This window comes from Syzygium oleosum, unplaced genomic scaffold (assembly GCF_021117445.2).
Source record: "Syzygium oleosum isolate NSW1041296 unplaced genomic scaffold, Sole_v2.1 Sole_v2.01, whole genome shotgun sequence".
NCBI classification, from domain to species: domain Eukaryota; kingdom Viridiplantae; phylum Streptophyta; class Magnoliopsida; order Myrtales; family Myrtaceae; genus Syzygium; species Syzygium oleosum.
In genome coordinates, this window is record NW_026607485.1 from 34,609,937 (window position 1) to 34,619,381 (window position 9,445).

At 41.0% G+C, this 9,445-nt stretch overlaps 1 long non-coding RNA gene and 1 pseudogene across 1 annotated transcript; both read right to left on the reverse strand.

Moving 5' to 3' along the window:
- Positions 1-3,820: 3,820 nt before the first annotated feature.
- Positions 3,821-7,415, reverse strand: LOC115682390 (pentatricopeptide repeat-containing protein At1g56690, mitochondrial-like; annotated as a pseudogene).
- A 1,042-nt stretch (positions 7,416-8,457) lies between these two features.
- On the reverse strand, positions 8,458-9,220 carry LOC115682398 (uncharacterized). Its single transcript, XR_004005880.2, has 2 exons — positions 9,162-9,220; positions 8,458-8,908 (listed from the first exon to the last, which is right to left on the reverse strand). It is a non-coding gene; the product is annotated as an uncharacterized LOC115682398 (long non-coding RNA).
- Between the last annotated feature and the right edge of the window lie 225 nt (positions 9,221-9,445).

The window sequence follows — 9,445 nt, forward strand, 5'->3', positions numbered from 1 at the left end:
CCACCCAGAAGTGCCCGATACTGAAAAGGGAAAAACAGAAAGAAAAGATTCTTCTCTTGTTGATGTATGTGAGCAGTAACTGTAATTGTTTGAACAGCGGGATGACGAACATGGCAAATAAATTTGAATTGTGGATGAGTTTAGCAAAATCTTCAACCATTTGAAAATTCTTTTGAACCCTCATTCAGTCGATAGTGTGATCGTATTTCAACGTTCAGCAGCCATATCAGACCGCACCAGTCGACCAAGAAAGAAAACAAGAGAAACGATCATACAAGGGGAGGACAGATGTGACCTCTGCATGAGTTGCAGCTTCAGTAAAAAACGAACAGGCACCCACGTTTTGTGTAAGGCGCAAAGAAATGAAGCTGGTTTGACCCGAAGTAAACGAGGGAGGAAGTGGAAGAACGGTCTGACTGCATGTGTCAGGTTGTCTTTTCTTGCTATTGCTAAGGGCAGTGCGAATTTACCGTGAAACCCTCATTTCCCACGAGAGGACAATCAACTTTGCCATGGTCATCTTCGTGTTTTCACAACTCTTAATCAATGACCCGCATGGCCCCTATATTAAAGAGTCAAGCTCTCGCTGCACGTTTCACAGCTTCACTGCAGCGGAAGAAGAGGATCAATGGATGATGGGGAGAGAAAGAGGAGGACGATTGGGAGCAAAGAGGGAGGTCGAGAAGACGGGGGCGGCGACGGTGCGGATGAGGAGGAGAAGATGGAGACGTTCTTCGCGCTGATACGGAGCACGAAGGACATGCTCCAGAGCGTCGCGAGAGAGTCCCGCGAGAGGGCGAGGCTGGACGAGGAAGAGCGGGCGAAGAAGGCGGCGGCGGCCTGGACTCCGAGGTTCCGGCCGGAAGATTTCGCGGGAGACGACAAGTTTCTGAGCGGGAGTATTCCTGAAGTTCAAGCTGGCCCTTCCAACTCTAACGAAGAAGGAGATGAAGAGGGGAAGGCAAAACGAGAAAAGCAAAAAGAAGACTATGGCTTGGATCTCAAGCTTTCCCTCTAGTCAATTCAGTGACACTTCTTTGAGATCACAACTTAGTATTGAACGAGTTCGAATCTTTGCTCATTCAATCCCGTTATCGCGAGGCTCGTTCGCTGATCAATTTAATGTAATGTGACTAAGTCTAGTCGATACATATCTCGTGATGGCCGCACGGCACAATTTCTATACGCTCCCGTACTTGTTTCTGCGTTCAATTTGTGCCATTTTTTTATGGAACCCGTGTCAGTAATTGTAACAACAATGAAGATGGCGACAGCGATATCCATCCTACTAAGAATGGCGAAATCGAAACGAGGTGTGAGGCAAGAGAAAAAGAAGAGGTAAACAATGGAATTCTTGCTAAGATTATGAGGCTCCGGAAAAGCCGCATTTCAATATGGCCTCTGCATAATAGTCAGCTTTTGGGTCCACGGAGAATCCAAGGCATTTTCTCTTATTCATTTGTCGTGATTTGACTTGTTGAACGGATGGGGTCGAATTTGAATGTGTCGAAAATCATTTCAATTTAAATTCTCTAGTGATATTGATTCGTCTTTTTATATAAAATAATTTTAGCGACTCGTACCAATCCGGGCACGGCCCAAACCCAACCGTTTGGGACTCCAATTCTTAATGATTTTTCTTCTCGAATATGAAAAATAGCATACTAATAATCAGATAAAGTTTGACCAGTTTTCACCACGTACCAATTTGATTAAAAGATAAGTTATCCACGTCAAGATTAGGAGATTCCGTGGAAAAATTATATCCCCCTTTTTTCTCGAGGGACCAAAGTCTTTATCACTTTATTGCTTATCCAACCTTTTTCGTTATTCGACCAAAAAAAAAACAGAACCCTTTTGCGTTAAGCTAGATACTGTTTGCACTAACTTTGATACAACCATGAATGTGATGCACATGTTATTTGTATTACATCCAAATAATATCTTACTTCCTAAGTTCTCTGATGTAAATCTTCTCTTTCGACCAAAAAAGAAATAGAATTCATACGTGCAAATCGATCGAAGTATTGATGAACCTCATGGGCGACCGACAAAAGTCATCGGTTGAGGCGGATTTGTACACATGCAAGGTATAAATGTGACGATTGGCTACGTCTCTAGCTTGTTTCTAAGCCTTGAACTATAAAGAGCACGAACAGCTCTTTACTGCTCATGCAATTCTCTTTTGTTCTAGCAAAAAAAAGAAAAATTTCTTTTGAGGCAGGTTTTTTCTTCTATTTATGAAAATAGAAAATAAATACTTTTGAGTATGATTCGTGTTAGCATAATATTTTTTGAAACCTTTTAGGTGTATTGTATTGAACCGAATTCATCCCAAAAAGACTGGTTAGACTCCACCATTCCTAGATATTGCATCATCTGATTTTTGTGGAAAAGACTCGTACTCGGTTTAGATGGAGTGATTAGGAAGGAAAAAATTGTTAATTCCAAAAAAAAAAAAAAGCACCTGAACCTTTTTTTGTCAAAAAAAAATACCGATTTTTACTCTAGTCCCAAATCTGGTCCCCGTGATGTGAAATTTTCAAATTGTTTGGGCCAAATTTGGGATTTAAGTGAAAGTTGGTGATTTCTTATAAGACAAAAACTTTCGAGTCAGAATTGTCACTCAAAATAAAATTTGTGCTTTTTTGGACTTAGGCCAGAAGAAAAAGAAGAAACTTAGACAATTATACGAGAAAAGAAAAGAAACAATTTGAATGTATTAATTTATATTGTCGGTCGGATTTAAGTATGCGTTATGACATATGTATCTTTCATGAATTTATAAATAGGTGTAAAATAAGGGTATAAGCGAGGAAGAAGAATTTGATAAGTAAATACATGAATCCTTTCATATCCGTATGTAGAAGTTTAAAATGTACATACAATTAACTAAATACCATTTTAATCTCTCCTAGTCCTTACCAACCAATTTCTCCCTGTCTGTTCCGCTCCATCACTACACGATTGTGCTTTTTTAGAACCCTTTCTCTTCCCTCCTAATCCTACCCAATTCACATCATGCAAAAGTCTAGTTGAGTGCGCGCCATTGCTTTATCAAATCATGCACAGTGTGGAAAACCCTTCAAAGAATCAAAATATCTCCTTCATGATTATGGCAATGGAGAGATGCGCGTGAAAGGAGAGGGCCCCGGGGGGGTGGCGGTGTGGGGAAACACCCAGTGAACTCCATGCACAAGCAACCTGTCAGAATGACTTAAACGTCCATGACATCAGAAGGGCCAACCACCATTGATGCTGCTGTGATATTTAGAACCAAACGCATATTAGCTGGCTCATGTCAAACGCTGTCAGGGGACACACCTAAAGAGGACAACGACACCCAAGAACGAGGGTTCCACTTAGATATTTTGAATTCTGAATGTGGTGGGAAACACATTGGCTTCTGTAGAGGGAGGGAGAAATCATTATGCAGACTCGTTCCATCGCCAAGGTGTGAAACAGGACTAATCGCTTTGCGCGAAATAGGCGAAGCTCGTTACTTTGTTTTTTGGAGTCCTGTGGGGATTCAACTATGTTCGTAAGGTATTATTAGCCCAGTCCGTGAAATGAGTCTATGCAATATCCTCCCATGTGTTCAGGACCATGCGATAAACTATCCGACATGAAAGACGAATGACCACGCGACACTAGGCGTTATGAACAATGAGATAAGTTTCGCCACACTAAAGCAAACAGAATCCATCATGTCTGTTTCTCAGATATCCTGAGATAAAAAATAAAAGAAATGAACAATTCTTTAACCTGTGGTTCTGAAATTAACCATCGACCACGCATTAAAAAAAATCCTAGATTAAGGTCGATCATGAAGTTGCGCCTACTGAAATTATGTTATGCATCCAATGTTTTGCATTGCCTCCAAATTACCTTTGTGTTACACAAATAGTTTTATAGCAAATAAGGTAGAAGTTCTAGCCAACTAATAGAAAAAACTCAACATCTCTGACATTAAGAAACGGACAACGTAGGTAATTCTTCAGCACTTTGATCACTCCAAGGCGAGCCTGAAACAAAGATCAGTAAGGACAGAGTCCACTCACTGCAGCAGCAGAGGATCCGGCATCTTCCAAGAACATCAAGCTCGAATCAGAAGCATCACCTAGAAAAGGAGGAAAGTCAATTTTATTGAAAAGGGAAAAGGAATGAAGTTGATCGGTTGCATATGTTAGAACAAACGCATAATACCAAATGATACAGCAAGAACACCACCTACTCTCCAAGATTCCATGTGGCAAACCAACCAACTTTTGACTGGCTACTCTGATATTTCGAAGATTGTTGCAACTGATACTTCCATAACACCCCGGCAGCGGTTCATCAACAAGTAACAACATGAGAGTAGTAACACTTAAAAGTCTAGAAAGATGTGGGAGGTGTCATGTTAGTATCTGGGGCAAAACTACCATGCCAAAGTAGAACCGGAGCAGACAGTGCAAACTCTAGCTTCCCCAATTTGGATACCCTTTGCTGGCGATAAAGTTTGTTTGCTTAAAGCTTAGACACCTGAGACCTTGATTCCACGACTGTTCGCCTTTTTCCGTCTGTTGGTTGAGGCCAGTATAGTTCTCCAATCAATCCTTGCATCTAGCCAATTCATCTTCAAATTTTTCAAGTCACTGCAAGGAAGCAGTTCGCAATGAACCGAGGATATATAGATGGTATAATTTCCATTAAATATGTATCATTAAGCATAATTATGCATTGATTCGTGCATTTCTAGGTAAGATTTGAAATAAAAGAATTTGTGCACATTAGGCAAGATTCCCCAATCACAAAACCTGCCTCAGACTTTGTGTGAAAAAAGAAGTAGGTATAGGTCAATCAATTTATATTCCAATAATCTTTTTTAGAGAGTCCATAAATAAAGTTCAATTCTGTATCCATCTAAGTCTTATGATTCTGCCAATAGGGTATAGACACACATACCTAGAAGTTGGCACCTAGCATGCTCAAATTTTAGAGCAAAGATGGATTGCCTCATCTCATCTTCAGTTGAACGAGCCAGGATACGTAGAAGACTTTAGCTTGGGTACGATTCTCTCCTAGTAGCGTCAACATTAAGAGTCATCACCAATAGTCCTTGCACGAACATGAGCCATCCTTGAAATGGTGAAATCTGTTAGCATCTCGCAAGATTATCTCTCTTCCGGTGACTTCTGCAATTAATTTGATTGCAGAATGACAGTCACCACAAACTCGAAGATTCTTCATTACTCGGATAGGCATGCCTTCAGGTATCTTCAAAAGCCCAAAAGCTACAGCAAGTGTTTCACTGTGATATCTTAAGCTATGCACTTTTTCTTCCTCATCGATGTCATGAAGCACAAAGCTACCATCTGGAGAATAACCTGCTTGTCTCAACAACACACCCAATTTCTCCAGCATTCTCAAGATATCAACATGTTCGGGATGGCTCCTAGAGTCGCCTCCAGTAAACACGTGTACTTTCTTTTCTACTTCAATCCAGCTACAGCCAGGTGACTTGCTTACACTCCTCGACCTCATTTTTCTCCTTAAATCTGCAACATCAGTCCACTTACCTTTTGATGCATAAAGATTTGATAACAAGATGTAGGGTCCAGCATTCTCAGGCTCCAGTTCTAAAAGTTTCTTCGCTGCAACTTCTGCCAATCTAAGTTCATATATGTCCTGCATGCACCTAGCAAAGCACCCCAAACTACAGCGTCAGCTTCCATTGGCATCCCCCGTATTAGATTCATGGCCTCATTTAACCTGCCAGCCCGGCCAAGCAAATCAACCAAGCAAGCATAATGTTCAGTCTGCGGCTCCACTAGATATTTGCTCTTCATTGAAAAAAAATCTCTAGCCCTTCATCTACCTTCCCCGTGTAGCTACATGCTGAGAGAACTCCCACAAAGGTAACTGCATCTGGTGGAGTCATTGAAGAGCACATCTCTTGAAATACTTTCAAAGCCTCTACTCCTAAACCATGCTGTGCATAACCTGTAATGATAGAATTCCACATGACCACATCCTTAACACCAAACCGATCAAACAACAGTTTTGCTCTTACAAGGTTTCCACACTTAATATACATTGTGATGAGAACTGAGGTAACATACACATCAAAGTCAAAGTGGGACCTTATCAACTGGGCATGAACCTGTCTGCCTTGATCAAGACATGCCAAGCTGGCACAAACAGATAGGATACTAATCAAGGAAGGAAAGCTAGGTCTGACCCCCTCTCTCTGCATCATAGCAAACAAGTCCAACGCTTCCAACTCTAACCCTTGCCTCTCGTAAACCTTGATCATTGCACTCCATGTTCCATCATCCTTCTCTCTCATCATATCAAATACCTGCCTTGCTTTAACTACCTCCCCAATCTGGCCAAATCCAAGGATCATTGCATTACAGGCAACAACTGACTTCACTGGCATCGCATCGAAAATTTCTGAGGCCTCCTCTATCCGCCCACACTGGGTATAGCCCATCAGCATTACTGTCCAGGACACCTCATTCTTTTCTGGCATCACTTCAAAAAGCTTCCTAGCAATGTCCACCCGATTATTCTGTGCATACCCAGTGATCATGGCCGTCCAGCAGATCAAATTCCCTTGCTTCATTGAGTCGTCCTCCCTGACAGTACCCTCCAATCATATTAGTCCTAGCAACGACATCCTTGACAGGCATCATATCAAAGAGCCGACGGGCCTCATCAATCCTACCATCTTGAATCAAGCCCCCCAACATCACAATCCATGATACAACATTCTTCTCAGGCATTTGCCAAAAAAGCAATTCTGCAGCGGATATCATCCCCTCCTGCACATACCCCCTCACCATTGCCGTCCACGAGACAACATTGCGCTCGGGCATTACATCAAATGCCTTTCTGGCTTCATCGATCATCCCATTCCTCACATAACCAGAAACCAACCCATTCCACGAGACCGTGTTCCTCTCAGGCATCCTATCAAACAGCTTCCGCGCTTCATGGGGCCTGCTGTTCTGGAAATACCCGGCAATGACCGCGTTCCATGACGCAACAGGCTTGTGAAGCATTTGGTCGAACACCCTCCGCGCATTATCAATGTGTCCTAGACGCACGAGGTGGGCGATGTGGGTAGTACCGGAGATCGCCGCATGAGTACAGAAAGCACGACGCGGGACCATTACGAACTTCGTCCGCACATGAATCTGCAAGACGAAGTTCCAAGACTGTAAAAGTTGAACCCTTTCTCCTCTCTCTTTCAGCTGATGCGTGGTTTTTCCTCTTACCTAAGCATCGGTCCGAAATAGTTAATTGATGGGGCCTGCTATTCCATGATGCAACAGGCTTCTGAAGCATTTGGTCGAACACCCTCCGCGCACTATCAATTTGTCCTACACCCGAGAGACGGGGGAAGTGCCGGAGATCGCTGCATGAGTTCAGAAGGACCGTTCGTCCGCATATGAATCCCCAACTCAAATGTTTAAATATAAATTGTTATCAATAATAAAAATATTTTTATCGACTAATAACTTCAACCAATGTAAATAATTATTTTTACAAAAAAAAATTTCTAATCGATCATTTTCCGCGAAATAAACAAAGTCAAAATAAATTTACAAAATTACTTGCATTATCCAGTAATATATTTAGATATAAATTGTTGTCGGTAATGAAAGCATTTTACATTGACTAATTATTTTAAGCGATATAAACGATTATTTTTAAGAAAATATTTTCTATATTGTTCATTTTTCACGAAACAAATAGAGTTTAATTGTCATGATTTTCACATGCACAAACTAAATACCATAAAAAAAATTTCGATCACCATAATGGCATAACTTCTAAAAATTCACCCACGTGACAACTTTTTAAGAAACGTTCACCATAATGTCGGACATTCAACGTGTCATGACACTTGCTTTTTTTAGAATTCATTAAACTCAAATGAATAATTGAAAGTCATGATTCTCAAATGAACGGACATTCAAGTGAATGTCTTTATTTTAGAAGTTATGGCCCTCATTGATTGGAAAAAAAAAATTATGACGCTCAAATGAACAACGTACGAAAATTACAACACTTTGTAATGTCCTTTGTATTCCCTACGACACAAGTCTCGAAAGAGATCATGCCAACAGATATTGAACGTGAGATCTCGTACTTTTTGGGGAGCTAAATCGCAATTCGCTAATATGATAAGTGACACTTCGTGATGTCGAGGCATGCAGCTTCCTCTAAAATTAATGTATGTGTGCCACTAAACAAACACGAAGCTGATTACATTTTTATTCCATCATATGGTAAACAACAATACATTCCCACTACTTCACTGGAGAAGAGCCATTTCTAAGACAGCAAGAAACATAGACGAGCACAACATAAGAACCCTCTGCAGGAGAATAGCAGCAGACTCTCAAATGACATGTTCCGAATCTTGACCATCCATACGCTCTCCCATGCTCCAATTATTTCCAGTTCGCCACTTGACAGATGCTTTGCCACCCGGTTTAGCTTCAGCAAGGAACTAAATCTGTCTAATCACTGATCGGCGATGCGATCATCCTAATTCCTCCATTAACTGTTGTTACAGGCAATGCGAGGTTACCATCTTCTCATAGCTATAAGATGAAAAATTGCTACAATAAAGCACGTGGATGTGTGGTGTGCACTCAAATGTGCTTCACCTGAACATATCATCTTCGGCAAAAAAAATTCAATGGAGTCCGTGGTGTTGAATAAGCTGTGGACAATATTTTCGAGGCTATGATGGAGTTAGCAGCTTCTGTGTGGTGAATGCCATCCCAACTGATGTATTGAGATCCATTACTGCAGGCCTCACAGCCAGGTGTACCACAGGTGACCCTGATATTGTAGTTATATGGAGGTCCTCCATTACCACAGTAAGTCATTAGCGGACTCAAAAAACCTGCAGAGTGATATAAGTGGTCATTGCTTCCTGAAAATGATTATTAGAGTCACATTCAAAATGCCTTGCTGACGGTATAATCTTTCATTAGATTTAGACCCAAAGAAGGGTTAGGTAGAACCAGCTACATGCATCGCTCGGTTGAGCAGTTACAATCATTACACTAATATACTGCTTTTAAAATATCAGAAAACTTTCAATAGCTTTTTAAATGATTCAATGGAAAAGAGAAGGGCTACACTAACAAGCTTACCATATTTAGAGGCGCTAGCAATGAGATCATATTTGATGGCATAGATGTCAACGAGTATGGGGTATCCGAGTTAAGTTAAATTTTTCCGATAAATCGGGTTAGAAAACGGTCCAAATGGTCCTAATAAATTGAATTACTGGGAAAAATCAAGGGGTTTTTAGCAAAATGTTAAAACTTGAAAGTTGTTCAGCACACGTTTTTCTAACTCCCTCTAAAATTTGACGCGTTTTTGACGTCATTTGATATTTTTCTCGCGTTTTTTTCAAATTACGGGCTGAAACGGA